The 14,385-nt window shown below is 37.7% G+C and overlaps 1 protein-coding gene across 6 annotated transcripts in view; it reads left to right on the forward strand.

Annotated features, from left to right (window-relative positions):
• The window catches only part of ZBTB20 (zinc finger and BTB domain containing 20), a 447,669-nt gene that overhangs the window by 39,467 nt on the left and 393,817 nt on the right, over positions 1-14,385 (forward strand). Inside the window, exon 2 of one of the 6 annotated variants that reach the window (XM_015875890.2) lies at positions 8,739-8,871. The exons of the other annotated variants lie outside the window; for them this stretch is intronic. The gene's annotated coding sequence lies outside the window, so the exon portion shown is untranslated. The remainder of the gene's footprint in view (positions 1-8,738; positions 8,872-14,385) is intronic. 6 annotated transcript variants of the gene reach the window in all.

The raw sequence follows: 14,385 nt of genomic DNA on the forward strand, positions 1-14,385 counted from the left end.
TCTGACTAGAGATGGGCCTGATGATCACCTTTGATTTCCATTTGACATAGGGCTGAACTTAACTGTAATTACAGAGCGAGACTCCGTGGCCTCTATTATGCAGGAGCTGTCCTCCTTGGTCTTCAATTAATTCACAGCTCCAGATCATCTCTATGGTGAGCCTAATTGAAATATGCTGCTTTCATCTCCACTCCTACAACTAGAAGATGAACCTGGTAGCTGAACCCGGACCAGAAATGTCTAGCCAGTTTCTGTCAGTGGTAGGCCAAACAAGAGCTGTCAGCCCTTTTGCCTCTGGAATTTAATCCTCTGGATGTGACAAAAGAAGTCAGAGGTACAGGGTGTTGAGCAAAAAGCAAACATTGCCTACAAGCTGTTGAGTTGCGCCACTGAACATCCGGCACTCGTTCCTAACTCCATATCTCTTCTGTAAGCAACTAGAGTGCTGGTTCTTTGCACAGTCACCCAGCATAGTTTGTGGATGAGACTCAAAACAAAAATGGGTACGTTTCTCTCAGGTAACATTAAACACATGCAAAATTAAAGGACAGCCAAATACCTCCTTCGTTCCTTTAGTCTTCTTCACGTACCGGAACATTTGTTTTATATAAACGTTATATTAGAAAAACACTGGACTTGGGGCAAAAATCAAGCCTTAAAGAATGTAAACTAAAGTCTGGTGATCTCAAAAGCACAGAGTGAGCACATAGTTGAGAAATATTTCAAGTAACAGAATGTGGACTTTGCCTAGTTAATGTTATAAGTATCCCAGAAGACAGCAGGGGAGTCAGTTTGGTTGTCACATAAAGCTGCAGAGAGAGCTGGAGATGAACAGAGAGTACTGAAAACCTGGCCCTGAGACAGGATATGGAAGTGCGAAGTGAGTGAGAGTGAGAATTGGTGAAGGGAGTCAGAAACAGAGAAGTGCAAAATGATGGTTGCCATGCTAGAACCATTTGTATTGGTCTTTAGACTGTCATAAGCCTGATTAATGTGGATACTTGTTCTCCGATAAGTACTTACCTTATTATAAAAGCATGTTTATGGACTTAGTGAGGGAAAAGAGCATCTTAATAAAAGGGCATTCAAGGGGGACTCTGTCCACTTTTTTTAGTTTTAAACAGATCCCATCCTCTGGGTGTGCTCTGCTTTTACTGTCCATTGTGAACAGGGAGGGCTTTGGTTTTTTTTCTTTATTTCTTTATCTGAGTGAGATCACACAGTCATCACCCTGGGGGCACTGCTCCATAGCAGTTGGGTCCCATTTTCCTAGGGAAAAACCAACAACTAATGTTCAGATCCTGCTGTAGGAATCTGTTGCATATTGCATTTGTGGAAGAGCTGCAGTTCTCTGTCTTTCATCCTCAATAACAGAGAGGAGGCTTCAGGCAGTGCTGCGAACAATGCGTGAGCTTTCTGTTTCTCCATGCAAACAGAAATATATCCCATTTCCTGTTGGGGATTCTGGGCAGAGTCATCCAACAGATAATTTCCTGTAGTAAACATTGCAATAATTAGAGTTACTGTTCCAGAGCACTGAACTTTAAGTATCTTTTATTATTGCATTGCAGAAAGCATACAAGAAGCAACCCCAGTCAGATGTGGCTATTGTTGATCATTTCAATTCTGTTATGGCAAACGTACGACCTGAAGAATGCACTTAAAATATATGTGCAAGACCAAGCATGCAACTCGAGGCAGAAGTTGAGAAGGCTAAGTCAGAAAGGACAGTTAAAATTCATTTCCTTTCAAAATTTAAAAAAAAAAAAAAAAAGGTTTCTTGTGCTTCTCTTCTTTGTGAAGCAGTTTAATTATTTTTTATTTACCAAGGAGCAGGGTTTTTAAATGACTTCAGCAGAATATTCATATTACAGACAGTCTGTAAAGTCATCTGTAATAGTTAATGCTAACATGAGCATCATATTCCAACTCAGAAATGTGGTGACGTTGAGAGTGCCCTGCAAGAAGACTCAGTGAGTTTTGGTTCAGATCATTTGCCCTGGTTAATAGAGGACAATATTTCAATCATCTTATTTTGGACAAGTCTGAAGGAGAGAATTAGAGGGAACACGTTGATGAAAAAAAAGCACAAACCAAACCAAACTAAAAACCAAAAGTACAAAAAGCAATTGTTGAGGCATAGTTTTTACCTTCAATGTATTTCTTCATTGTATAAAGTGGTCTACTTACAGTGCTGTTATGTGTTTGGAATAAACAGTAGAGCTCTATATTTCACTGTAGGGTCTGTCCATAGAACGTGCTGGCTCTTGGCTCAGCTGTTTACATTTTTATGAAAAAGCTCCCATCTGTTACATCAAACTTGTTAATATAGGTCTACAGGATATAATAACATTAATGCTCTAAGTATCCAAATGAAATGTCAGAGTCCGGCTGCATACACTGAATTCAAATGTGGCAGTGTCCTGAAGCCACCCCTTCTGCTAACAGGCCATTTAATAATCCATGTAAGTATCTATGGATGTCTAAGTCTTCGAAGGTCTGTCAGGGGCCAGATGTACAAACACGGTTACAACATCCAATCCTCACGAAAGCTTTTCTACCATGATAGCACGACCATATAAAATTTGGCCTTGATTATTATTTTTTTGGCTCTGAAGCTACAGCACCATCAAGACCTATTTAAAACGAAAGCAGGCTTGCTAAAGGAAATCTCACAGCTTTATCCTGCTCCCAGTTACGTTAAAGGCAAATGAGCAGATAAGAAGAGTTATACTGTACTTCCATATGTATTTTGCCATTCATTAGACAAACAAACAAAAAACCAAACCAGCATCAACAACAGAGGAAACCAACACTTGGTGATTTGGTGTTTTTTTTTCCCTCCTTTTGTTTTTTGTGTTGGTTTTCTTTGTTTCCATTTAATACATAACCGAGTCCTTGATATTTTTATTTCTTGTATGAGCTACTGTAATTTATTCTTATAGTGGCCATCTGACCAGAATGAAGATGTATGCCCCCTGTTTTGATCCTTGTAATGATGGAGGGTGAAATGTAAGTTTGTTATATTACCTTTCTTGTTTCTACTCCTTTGTATCCATGGTTTTTTAATTTACATTGCATTGTGAATGAAAACCCTTATCTTCTGCTGGTTTTTTTTTTTTTCCCCTGCCACTCAAATTTTGCATCAACACAAAAGGTTTGTTCTTCAGTTCGTGTTTAGTATTTGGTCACGTTCATTATGAGGTGCATCTAGAATACACAGATCACATAATATACATAAAATATCATTTCTCACTGCTTTTTCCTTGATATCTCGTTATTAAAAGCTATTTTTTTAGCAGATAGAAACCCAGTCTATGCATAAAACTGCCTTCAAATGAGCTTTGCACATCTAATCATATGTATTTTTATTCCCAGATGCTCGGTGATCAACAGTAATTTCAAGTGGAATGGTTATAAATCATATTACTTATAAACAAATGCAACTGGCTAAATAGAACCAAGCAGAGGGTTAATAGTCCAATAATAATTAAAATAATCCTCTTCAATTCAGTAATAACTTTGGCCACCTGCCTTCATCCAACCCCCAACACCACCCTCAATACTCCTTACAAAAATATTCACATTACAGACAATCTTGTGTAACAGATTAACATAACATATCTGGAACATTACTCAGATTTTTGGGCAATGGCAATCTGAATATGTTTGGAAGTTCAGCTTTTTTTTTCTTTCTCAGACAGCATCCTGCTGTTAACTCTTGACTTTTTAAATCGGTGGGGCTTGGTGTAGCTGGAATGCACTGCCTGTGTTATTATCACATGGAGGATTTGTGTGAGTGCGTGTGTTGGAGCAGAAATACCACATGTTACAAGGGGTTAGCGCAGATAGGATTGTAAGGACTGGGTTTTCTGTCTTCGCTTTCTGATTTGAATGGCTGCAGTGCCTATTTGATGTTTGATTTTAGCCACGATAGTGAGTGATACAGAACAGGGTGCAAGTCTTTTTCATCAAAAAAAAAATAAGGAGAAAATGAATCTCACAGGTTCAGAAGCAGCAATGTGATCATCCAAGCACAAGGCTTGAAGTCAGGAAGCCTTTTTTCCTTTTGTTCTTTATCTCACCCCGAGTTGTTTTTCAGGTGAGTTTTTCTTGCTTGTAGAGCTGGAATCCTGCCAGGGACATTTGTGATGGAAAGCGATTGGGGCACCAGTTATTGTGGTAGCATGAGGCAGTTTTCAGACATGGTTCATCATTTTAGGTGTCCAGACATAGAAACAAAATAACTCTGTTCTCATTTAACATTGAAGTCCCCCTTTTTCTTTCTTCTTCTTGTTACAGATTTCGTCTTGTCCATTGCTAAAGTAATTGGCCTCCATAAATAAGTGCTAAGTAAACAGTCGAGCAATTTTTGCTGGTACATATTGTAATTCTCATTTTAAAATCACCTAATAAAGATTGCCTTTTAAATAGAGCTATTTGGATATATCAGGGGCATGTTGTACTAAACAAAAAAGAAAAAAGAGAATAATAATAAAAAAAAATGTCTCTGTCATTTGAAAGAGACCATTTAGCTTTTGAACATATTTGCTCCACACTAAATAATGGATGTTATTCTGAGACAAATAGAACATGGTCTCTATCCTTCTATTGGAAACTGTTTTCTTTTGTCTGAATACTTCACCCACTCCAACTGCCTGCCCCCGTAACAACAAACAGATTTGGCTAATGTGCATTGTAGGTAAATTTTAGGGCTGTAATATAAATTATTAATTTAATAAGGTTAATATTTAAATAACATTTTAATCATTAACAAAAGTGGAAAGTTCAGAGTTAAGATATTCTTCTTCCTCCCTGCAAAAATAAACATTAACAAATCAGTCTAATTCCTATGCATGATGTAGGTTGCTCTGGCTTGGGTAGTTCACTTGCAGTAGCTGACAGGTAGGAAGATATTCCTTTGGCACAGCATTATGATTACTTTCATGCCCTTATAAAAATCGTGCAGAAGTGTTATTGACAAGTTAGTACCTGAAGTAAGAACTATTATCATTATTAGCAAATGGGTTCTTAAAAGATGCTTGCCACTGAGTCAACTGTTTGTTTTCTCATCAACTTATCTTGAGAAAGAGTAGAGGCCATGGAGTGTTTTTCTAGTAGGTTTTGTTTGTTAAGCATAGCTCTCTTTGGAAAAGGCAGATCAGGGTCAACAAATTGTGCATGCATAGAAGGTTCAACTTTGTTCCTAGGAAAGGCTGTTACTCTTCTTTGGCTGTAGAAGACCCTTCTACTCTTAAATAAGTGAGCTGATTGACTGGGCATTGCAGACATGTTGCAGGATACAGCAAGAGTCTGTGTTTGGAATCCTAACGCCACCTTGGCCATAATGCATGAGCACTGGTCTGCAGCTGCTATTGTGGGTATACATCTTAACTGCCCAGGGAGGTTGTGGATGCCCCGTCCTTGGAGGTGTTCAAGACCAGGTTGGACGGGGCCCTGGGCAACCTGATCTAGTAAAGGTGTATGTTTGGTGGCCTTGCTAGGCAAGGGGGGTTGGAACTACATGATCCTTGAGGTCCCTTCCAACCCGAGTCATTCTGTGATTCTGTAACTGATAGCATAACCATTCCCAATGGCGATACCTGCACTACTGTGGGAACTGTTAGCTTGTAACTTTCATTTGAAACAGAGACTTGCCAAATTGAGAAGCAGTAGCCTGAGAGTAAGACCCCCACATCCACTCCTTGGGTTTACAGAGACAATGATACAAGCATTTCTCTTCTTTAAGGTTATTTCAGCCACAGCCACATTCATTTCTGCTGGGATTCAGAGGTACTTCCTTTTCTGAATACTAGGATTTCTGATGGCAGTCTGATAGTAGGCTGTCATGACCTTTCTTTTAAAAATCTCATTTTGATGTTTGCTGTGAGTTTTATTTATAGCCATTACTTTTATTGTGGCAGCACCTTGAGTATTCCTGTTGGAGTTCCACTGTGTGCTCAGTGCTACACCAGTCTCAGCTAGATGCAGCAATTTAGTGCCATTTGCTCACAATGCCAGCAGCTCCAGAAATGGTGGCCAGCATTTAGTGTGCCCAGAAGCTAAGAAGGAACGAGTTCTGATTGTCCAAATTGTCAAAACATTAACTGGTGTAGCAGAATGCACCTAACTCTTCATAAACTTCTTAACACAGATAGACCTTAGCCTGCCCTGGCTTTGCATCTGGAAAAAAGATATCAAGGGAACTCTGAGGAGACCTACTTTGTGCTGTGATAGGGATATACATTGCACTCAGTTTGACAGCTGGCACTTAGTCATGGCATCTGGGCTATCTCTATTGACAAAGGAAAAGGAGAGGCTTCTCTGGAGATTGACTTAGCCATGCGTATGATATGAAAAGGAGTTGCACTCTTGAGATGGTCACCTCATTCCAGTAGTGGAAGAAGCAGCCTATACAACATTCTTTTGGATGGACAAAGTTAGGTGAGATTATTTTACTCTTAATCCCTCTTTGTTGGTTTGTTTGTTTTTAACTGCTTCGAAAGGAAGAACAATATAGTTCTATTTGGTTTTGCTCCATCCTCTGTATACAGTACCTTGCAATTCTTAATGCTAGAGTTATACAAATGCAAAGCAGTTTGGAATTGCTGAGTTAACACAGCAGATTAATACTGGGATTTTTGTTGTGCCCTTTATATTAATTAACAGACAGGAAGGAAGGCTTTGTTGTTAACTCAGTGGATTGTAACTTGTGATGAAAGTTCAGCACTCTGTCACTGATTTCCTGAATAACCTTAAGCCAGCCACTTCATCCTCTGTGTCTCAAGACATCTGAAAAAGTAGCCCCCACTCTTTCCCTCTTGGCCTGTCTTGTCAGAAGGGTTCTTAACTGAAAAACAGTGATAGATTTCAGAAATTTGTCTAATTTAACATAAGAGGACAAAAACCTGGATAATCCCTTGACCTGCATTAAAGATGGGAAAAATTAAGATCTTTCTGGGTATGGTTGAGGAAAATATAGATAAAAGTCCCATACGTAGGTCATATGCATATATGTAATGAAATACTAGTGTAAAATGGATCGCATGATTTGAGGGCTAGAACTTCAAGAAATGGATTTTTACTATGTAAAGTATTTGTGCTCATAATTTAGAAACTCTACAGCATAAGAGACATAATTTCTTCATAGAAATTACTTGGAATTATTTTTGACTCTGACCGATTTAGGTAAAATTACGGTAAAGATTAGTTTGATCTCAAAATATCCATTCACTTTTACTGGGGAATCTTTAACTTAAATATAGAGTCTCTTTTGAATTGTTTCCTTCAGACCTTAATTTACTCAAACTTTATTCTATATGATAAGTAACATTCTCATAATGGAATTATTTCCTATCTTGCAGTAGAGCTTCCAAAATGGTCTTAATCCAAATACCGTGTACTGATATATCTCAGTTAAGGTTTTTGCTAAATCAAACTGTCCCGATGTCTTTACAGCAGAATGAATGTTAGAACTAAAAATGTCCTACTGATCCGAATATCTCAGTCTTCGTATTGATTAATCTCCTAGTTATTTTTGTAAAAATATTAATTTTTTATTAGATCCATCCTTACTACTTGGTCCCTATGTACTAATTTTTGCATGTTAATCATTGCAAAAAATAAATACTGCATCTGTAACAAATGATAGAAATTATAGGAAAAAATAAATGGAAAAGTGACATAAAGATTGGAGCTGTATTGTGGGTTTTAGTACTGTTTCAAGTGCATACTTAGAATTCCCCTTATATTTAGACCAGCCTAAGGAACTAGTTTGTGTCCATAACTCATTGTAAAGTGGCAAATATTGAATTTTTAATGTCCCTCGCTGAATATAACCGAGAAAAGATACATTTTCAAAGATATACTTTTTTTCCCACAGAGGAAATGTGAACTGAAATTCTGTGTTTTTGGATGTCAGTGTTGTTCATCCATTGGAATAATTTTGAAGAATTCAGCAAAGTACACGAATAAAAAGAATGTGAAATAGGCTCCATTTTGGTTTTGTTTTGTTTCAAAATAAAAAATTAATTGGTTTTGAATGTCACTTCACAAAAACATCAGCTGAAGAAAGTTTGGAAAGCTTTGGAAATGATCTTTTGACAGGGATGGCAGTAAACAGCAAGGGGTCCTTTGAAATAATACTGGTTACCTCATTATAAAGGATTTATGGATATAGTGACAAAATGGACAACAGAAGTATAAAAAACTAAAATATGTTGATTACTTACAATATTCCTGACTTTTTGATGAGGTTTCTCTGATTCACTGGAGTACTGTGAGCTTCAGAGGTACCTGGAGGTGTCCCTTGCTGGAAGGTTTTCATCCTGGGAAAGGTTCACTATTCTGGTTTATTGGAAGGATCATTACCTGAAGTGGTTCAAGTAATACGAAAGTTAAGAACTGAAGCCACTAGACCAAATCCATTCTTCATCCATACTTCCAAGGTAGTAAGAATTGCATTGGAACTGCTCTATTGGTCCTTTCATACAGGCCTTACTTAGATGAGGCTGAAGAATTCTCTTTATACAGCCCTTGCAAATGCCTGTAGGAGTACTTTTCATTCACTCTTTAAGTAGAGAATGAAAAGCAGTATGCTTTTCCTCACAACTAAAAGATGAAGACGAACAAATACTCCTTTCCAGGGGTAAGGTCTGAATATCACTACCTCCAAAACAGACATCTCTATAGTGAGATAACTGGCTGCTTTACTCAGAACTGCTTTCCGTCTGTTCCAGGAAAACCTGAGTCTGCTTTGGCTGTTATGGTCATTTGGAATGACCTGCTGCTCATGCACAGTACATCCTTCACTGGGGCCTCCAGCTAACATCGCTTAAGAACACGCGGGAAAGGGGCTGCATAATTCATGAGGTTGTATACAGCTTATCTACAAACCTAGTGAAAAAGTGGAAGTGCTTATAAACTCAAAGAGAAGTCCTACTTTTTCTTTGTGGATTTGGTAAAATATGAGAGGTTTAGGGGATATTTTCTGTGTATTTGGACAGAGTTGTCTCCACTGAAAGACTTTAGCAAACAAATTCTCTTTTCCTTTAGCTATGCAGCTTCTAAGGCCTCCAGTGGAAGATTTGGAAACAAAAGTTAAAGGATGGGGGGGATATCGTGCGTATATCCCCTATTCTGCCTCTTTTGTCTAGACACTGTAAACTAGTTTTTAACTCGATTATCATATACTCTTTTATTTTCTCTGTATGTCTGATGCTTGTCCTTATTTTCTTATAGTGGTAGGTCTGTTGAGAAATACATGTATTACTTATGCTTTTTTTTTCTTTACGTGTCAAACAGAATTATATAGCAGTACACAGTAAACAGTTCTTACACAATGCACTAAATATTAAACTTAGAGTATAACCTGCTAATAAAACGTTGCTAATGCAAGTAGGCCACCTAAATTTGAGACTGTGACAATTCTGTGATTAAATGCCTCATGTCCTGAATTGCACCTTTGGAAGGGTTTGGTAGGAACAACAAAATGTAGTACATAAATACTGACAAAATTATTAAGATATAAAACCAGTAACAAGGAAACAAATTAGGGTGGACCATGATAATCATTAGGAGTAGAGGATATAACATATTATATTTGTACAGGTTTGTAGAAGTATAGCAGAACTATCAGTGCACACCTCCTGAAAGGAACTTGGAACTCCTCTTATATTCAACATGTCACCAGGATAGACAGCATCAAATTAGCTCAGAGTTAGGTAGCATCAACAGCATATAGGAAGATGGTTAGTAAAATGGTTGGGTATGGACTAGTTAGTTGCAGGGCCATTATCATGGACCTGTGACATTGGGTTTTTTTAGAGGTGCAGGCAGGGTTTGCTTCAGCGTGGTGTCTTTACTGAGTGGAGAAAATGGGCTTTTTCCTGACACAATATTATCCTTCACTGCAACGCTTCTGACTGGATTCTTGACCAGCAGATCTGCAGAAACAGGAGAAGGTGCATATGCCTCACATGAGTCTTATTTTCACTTGGATGCAAGTTAGAAACAAGCCATCTCATTTACTGGTGAACACATGAATACAGGATCTCTTTACTCAAACTTTTATTTCTGTAATTAAAGTTCCATCAGGGTTCAGTGAGAGGAAGGTATTTTGGGGTTATAAGAGGTGTGTATTCTTCAAAACAGCACCACCTCTGGAAATACAAGTCCACACAGGCTTATAAAATATCTGTGTTGTGTCCTAGAATAAAGTACGTATTTCATGCTCTAAAAGTCTGAGGTTTGTAGTTGAAAAAGATTAAGTAAATAATTCAGAATTTGTTGTGTTTACCTGTTAATAATTAAGCAGGTTAGTCTGTGTACTTTTTATAGATGCTGAGCTTTATTTTTATATACTTGGCTCACATTCTGATTTAAACATTTGTAGATGTTTCTGCTAAGGAGATGAGAGAAAAGTCATCGAGGAGTTAAGTGTTGCTGTGGTGGTTTCACCCTGATGGGCAACTAAACTGCCATGCTGCCCTCGCTTCCCCTACTCTAATGGAGAGTGGAAGAAAGTATGATGGAAAAGAGCTCAAGGGTTGAGATAAGGACGGAGAGATCATTCACCAGTTGCCATTACAGACAAAACAGATTCAGCATAGGGAGACTGATGTCGCTTGTTGCCTGGAACTAACCAGCTATGAACCAGTCACTTACCCCTGGAGAGGAGAGTTGTCATCTTTATTTCCCCTTCTATTTTCCACCTACCTTATTTCCCGTGCTTTGAGGGAATTAAGGGTGATAATTATTTTTTTGGACAAAGGCAGATACGTTTAATTCCTACTTTCTGATGCCCATAACTACGGATAGAGGAGTCTTTTATTGTTGTAATGTGGCTTTTGGTCGACTTCAATCAAGGAAAAGTTTCAGCCTCTTTTTGTTTTAGAAGTAAAACCAAAATTTGGAGGGGAAAAAATAAGGTAACAGACACATCATATTTCTGTTTTCTTGAGTTGTGAATTAGTTACATTCTGGTGAAAAGTGCTAAGCTGACAGCTCTCGAGTCTGAAATCTTCTTTGTCATTTGAGTAGGTACAGAGAGGCCAGCAGCAGCATGAGCTCCCCTCACAGATATATTTAGAACTGTTCTTTGTGAGACTGTGTCCTGTGGCAGGTGATAGTTCAATTGAGTGGATCTGTCAAGGCATCTTTGTTTTCAGTGGTCATAAACAGGCCAATAATTTCCCACTTTCCTCTTGAATCTCTTTGTCTGTTTCTTGGGGCTGGGGGAGAAGTAAACAGTAACAAGAAGAAAACATGATTAGCAATGAAATGATTCTGTTTTACACTCAGTAGTTCTCAGTTGCTGTTTACGTAGCCCAGACCTTAGCACAGATTCAAACAGAACGAGATGTGGGTTTCTATTTTTTATTTTTCATGCTGCCAGGCAAGAATTCACCCCACTGTTGATAACATTCTCTCCCCACCTTATGCAAAGTCATTCCCTCATTTTTGGAATGTTTGAAGTGTTTCTTTGGTCTTGGCACTGTAAGATATCATTTGATATTTTCACTCCCCTTTTCCAAGGGTGAGAGAAAGCGCAGGGTATAAGAAAAGTCCATTGAAATGATTGGCATTAAAAGACAAAAGCTGCTGAAATGTGAGAGTGATCTTTGGTCTATATATTAAAAATCAAAGATGTAGAAAGACTGTTTATGTGAGAATTAGTAGCCTGATTTTTGTTGACAACTGAAGCCTTCATCTGTTACCATGGCATGTTTTATTTCACTGTCTGCATTGGTATTTCCTTCTGAAGAATTATATATGCTAGTTACTGGTACCACTAATATTAAAAATAACATTTGCCTCTCATGTTCCAGGCAATGTTTTCTGTTTAAGTTGAGTTAAATAAAGTTAAGAGGAGATTAAGCTGGTAGGCAGTGCTACAGGTACTCTGCTACTTCCCTTCCTCTATTGCACTAATTTGCCTTCAGGGGTCATTTTGTTCTTGGCCTGGACAGTTGATCTAAGTCTTCTGTATGGGTAAATATGGGCAAATAGTTCTCTTTGAATAGAATTTAGAAGTGCACAGAGAACTTGAATTGCTTTCTAGAAGACTTTATTCTGCATTAAGAAAGGGACTGGAACACTGAGTATTATTCTTTAAAACTCTTCCCTGCCAAGAAGCCAGTTCTTACCCAGTTTGTTATCTTATAGTCAGTGGTCTGTTTTTGGCAGTTTTCATGTAGATATTTTCTAGAATCTATGATGAAAGTTAAATGCTAGTCATTCCATTTATTTCTTCCCTCAGGGCAAACAAGCTTTTCTAGTGGAACAAGTTATAGGGATCACAAATCTAGTTCTCAGTAGACAGAAGTCCATATCACAGAAGACTTTACTACAGTCAGTAGTAATTGGTCTGTGGTTCTAAGTCCAATGGAAAAGACTGAATGAGCCACAAAAATCTTTCTATGGTCCCTCAGTTCAAGGCAGCGGGACAGCAATAAGCCTTAGTCAGTGAATCTTCTGCTGCTTGCAGTACTCTCCTGGAAATGAGATGAATTGAAACTCTCTTGCCAGATTAGGTTTTTTTTTCATAAGCAGTACATTCACACTCGAGTCTTGTTTCAAAAAGAGTATTGCTGCACTGCATTGTCCATTTTGTTAAGGGCATACTTTACCCAGTGTTCGTGAAAGGTTGACTGAACCTAAAAAGACCAAGAGATTTACTGGTAGTCTCACAGTGAGTCATTGTTTGAAATTCTTTTGGCTGCTGTATTCTTAGCATTAATCAACAGTGATTATTTTCATCTACTTGCTACCGGAGTTTAGTTTGCATATATGATGACTGTTTGGGAAGAATTGAATTGGAATAATGCTAATATAATTTATCTTATTCTTTGAATTTTACTGTTTGTTTATAGAGTCTTAAAATGGGAAGATCCTTGCTCAACTGTCATCCTATAATATCTTCTATCCCCTTGGCAAAAGCTCCATAAGCAAGAGAAACATAAATAAAATTTATGCATTCTTGACATACTCTTGAATGGAATGTAGTTATCTTAGTTTTACTTAATTTGTTGATAATTCACTGAATAGGATTTTTTTCATTCACAGCAAAAGTCATAAGGCCATGCTCCTTATATGGTATTATCATAAAGAAATGGATGAGTATATATAGTTCTTTCCTGTTAGCATTTATGTACTGTTGTTACTGTAGAAGCAAACGACACAGCAGAAGAAGCGTTTTTAATTTAGAACTGTTTATGTTGTGCATTTCTATGTTTCTTATCTTTATGGTAGATCTCTAACTAATATACTTCATCCTTGAAAACACTTTTTTTTTAGAAAACTATCTCAAGACTCTGAGGATTGTGATATATTTTGTGACCTTGAGGCCAGCAAGACTGTCCTAAGCCAGTGCTGCAGGATATTCACTTCTGCTTGGGTACATAGGGCTTATATTTCCAGTGGAACTGCAGTGTATTTCCTGAATTGTGTGCATAGTTTTTTATGTTGTCAGATTTTGAGTGCATTATCTGAAATAATTTGAGTCACCAATAAGCTATTGCTCCAACTGAAACCATTAGATGTAAACATGGAGATTGGAATTTAAAACAAAATGAACGGCTTCTAGTTTTAGATATATGCTCTGTTAGTGTGTTAGTCTAACAAGTGACTAACTCACATGAAAGTCTTGATTAACTCATATCTCATATAAAAGTAGTTGTAAAAACTACGTGGCAGAAATGTTATCACTTCCTAAACTTGGCTATACAGAAATTTGGAGCAGATCAATTAAAAATAGTGAAAATCAAGATAAGTAACCATTACAGTTACACTGACTTTTGCATAGCATCTTCTGGTAAGAATTTTAACTAAGAAAAAGGACAGGTGTTTGTCATGATTCGTTGTATGAAATCTGAGATTCCAGTAGACCAGAGAAGACCTGAGACTTTTGATTTCACAGAGATTGAGGAGATAATATCTAAGCTTCGCTGTAGGCCCAACTGATCAATGAGTTTAAAATAGAGAAGATTTTCATTCACCTCGTGATCGGTTTTCCTGTGCTTTTTTCTGCTTTTCATCCATTTTGAATTCCTCAGCGTAATGCACCCTTCTAGGTTCACCCATGGCTCACCCTGTAGAGAGATTCAAGCCATCTCTCACTGCAGCACGTAGTTTGCCAGCCAGTACAGAGCATTTTGTTAGATGAGTTAGACGTTAAGCAAAGAGCACAGCTTCATACCTGCTAGTATCATTTAAATCAAACAGACCCTCATGCAATACATCTAACAGCATCTAAAGGTCAAAATCTGATCCTCATTACTCAATATTTTAGGCCTTCTGTTTTGCTTTATTCATTGTCAGTGCAGAACTGTCAGATGATTTGAGACTGTGGTTGTGTGATGTTGGAAAGTGCTACCAGCTGCCGTC

The sequence above is a fragment of the Coturnix japonica genome, chromosome 1 (assembly GCF_001577835.2).
Source record: "Coturnix japonica isolate 7356 chromosome 1, Coturnix japonica 2.1, whole genome shotgun sequence".
NCBI classification, from domain to species: Eukaryota; Metazoa; Chordata; class Aves; order Galliformes; family Phasianidae; genus Coturnix; species Coturnix japonica.